This window comes from Belonocnema kinseyi, chromosome 8, assembly GCF_010883055.1.
Source record: "Belonocnema kinseyi isolate 2016_QV_RU_SX_M_011 chromosome 8, B_treatae_v1, whole genome shotgun sequence".
Classification (NCBI taxonomy): Eukaryota; Metazoa; Arthropoda; class Insecta; order Hymenoptera; family Cynipidae; genus Belonocnema; species Belonocnema kinseyi.
In genome coordinates, this window is record NC_046664.1 from 96,292,501 (window position 1) to 96,295,170 (window position 2,670).

At 41.6% G+C, this 2,670-nt stretch overlaps 1 protein-coding gene across 2 annotated transcripts in view; it reads left to right on the top strand.

Moving 5' to 3' along the window:
- The window catches only part of LOC117178809 (peroxisomal acyl-coenzyme A oxidase 3-like), a 36,212-nt gene that overhangs the window by 20,378 nt on the left and 13,164 nt on the right, over positions 1 to 2,670 (top strand). The window lies entirely within an intron of this gene.

Sequence of the window (2,670 nt, forward strand, 5' to 3'; positions counted from 1 at the left end):
TTTTTGCAGACATTCTGGTTCCGTCAACCCTTTGACCATCATATACCATCTATTGTACCTCGAATCTATAATCTTTGTCCATCTCTCTTCTCCTTGTTTAACCAATAGGTCTAACTCTATATCCTGCTACTCCGTAACCCCTTCTCGAATATTACTCTCTCTCTCTCCCCTCTCTCCCCTTTTTAGCTTCTCTTCAAACCTCCATGCTCTCTTAATTTGTCTAGTAACCATATTTTCTCTTCCTAACTCTTCTTTTAACATATATCCTGGGCAACACCAGCTAACCCCCATTACCCAACTCAGGAATCGCTCATGCATACTCTCTACTTTCCTATGTTCCTTCCATCCCTGAATCTCCACACCATAACACAACACCGCCCACACCAACGCATCAAATAACCAGACCCTCATTCTCCAATCGTTCTTGAACTTACTCTTTCCTATACCTAATATTTGGCCCATTACTTTACTCGCACATTCAATTCTTTTCCTCACCTGCAGCTCGTTTCCTCCTTCTGCCTCAAACCAAAAACCTAGGTAACAGAACTCCTCCACAATTTCCACTTTTTGTCCGTTCATCCTCCAATCGTAATTTATTTTGCTCTTTTTATTTCTGAAACACATCACCTTTGTCTTATCTACGTTCACCGTCAGCTCTTTTGTTCCCACATACTCTTCGGAGATTCTCATCATTAGGTTCATCCCCTTCTCATCATCTGCTAATAGAACTACATCGTCCGCGTATGCTAGAGAGTATAGTTTGCTATTACCCAAAACCGTTCCTCCTTTCCCTTTCTCCTTTAGCTTCTCCTCTAAGTTTGCCAATAGGATACTAAATAGTAACGGACTCAAAGGGCACCCTTGCCTTAGACCTCGGCTTGTCCAGAAAACCTGCCATTTTTTCTTTCCTATTTTCACCCTAATCATGGTTTCAGTAAAAATTTCCTTTATCCTCTCCACTAAATTTTCCTCTACTCCCCTTTCTTTCATTGCCTGCCATAGTACTTTTCTATTCACTGAGTCAAATGCTGCTTTGAAATCTACGAACAAAGCGACTAGTCTCCCTTTCTTTCTCCCCAAATTTCTGTTAACTAAATAGTTAAGTACGTAGATGTTGTCTATGGTTCCCATTCCTTTTCTAAATCCCGTCTGATTATGTGGGATACTTTCTTTTTGTTCTACCTGACTCTCCAACTTATTTCTTAAGATTTCTGCATATATTTTATAACCGACTGACATGAGAGTGATCCCTCTGTATTCCTCTACCTTCTTTCCTTTTCCTTTCTTGACAAGCGGTACCACCAATCCCGTCGTCCACTCTTCAGGCCAACCTTCTCCTTTCCATACCTTGTTGCAGATCTTCCACATCCCATCCCTAATCCCTTCTCCTCTAAACTTCATCGTTTCGTTCTCCATCCCATCTTCTCCCGTCGCCTTGTTTCTTTTTAACCTATTTATTGCTTCATCCACTTCTTTTCTTGTCATCTCATTCCCTTCCTCCATTTCTCCTTGGACTATCCTACACTTTTCCCCTTTGATCTTATTTTGATCTCCCCCTAATAGACCCTTAAGATAATCCGTCCATTCCTCCATTTCTATTTCTTCCTTAACGCCCTTCCTTTCCCCTCTATCCCTATTTATCACATCCCACACCCTACCTTCTTTGATCACTTTTTCTACCTCTGCTTTATATTCTTCCTTTCCTCTCTGTCTTTTTATTCCCAGCATCTTCTCATGTTCTTTTTTCCTCCTGTTATACTCCTCCTTCTCCATTTCCCCTCTTCTCCATTTGCTCACACACTCTTTTATTCTCTCTTTACTCTCCCAGCATTCCTCGTCCCACCAGCCTCTATTTCCCCCTACTCTTTCTTCATTAGTACCCAGCTCATCCTTTACCTTTTCAATGGATCCCTTCAATCTTTCAACTAACGAGTCTATTCCCTTCTCTTTTTCATACCTAACCTTCTCCTTTTCCATCTTTTGTTTAAACTCGTTTTATTTATCTACCCCCAGATTCCCATTTTCGAGTTTCGTTCGCACCCTTTTTCCTTTCTCCCTCTGCCGCGCTTACTGACGCCTCTTCTTAGTGTAACTATGACCGGGAAGTGCTCGGACCCTATCTCATTCCCTACCTTCATACTCCCTATCATATGCCGCATTCTTTCTTCAGCCAAGATGTAGTCTATTACTGTTGCTCCCATTCCTATGAATGTGATCTCCCCTTCCTCATCTCCTTTCATATTGCCATTGCATATAAACCATCCTGTTTCTCCTATCATGTGTAGTAACTTCCTCTCCTCCCTATCCGTCTCTCTATGTTTGGAGTTTCTTATAAATGCCTCCTTTTCTTCATCCCATAACCCTCCCCTTTGTTCGCCAGTCCATGCACTTAAGTCCCCCTCCCCCCTATTAAAACCAATTCTTCCTTCTTTTCCTCCTGACACCATGCCGCCTATCCCTCTCCCTTTAACGTATTCCTTTCTTGCTTCTTGAATTGTCCACATATAACCTTTCGGTAATATTTTTGTTATTCCCTTCCAGTATTTCTCATCTGCCCAAGTTTCACTCATCATAATCACATCCCACTTTTCTAACTCCTCCCAGAATCCTTTGTTCTTGTTTTTCAAACCTGACACATTCCAGAAAGCTATTTTCACGTTTCTCTCTTCC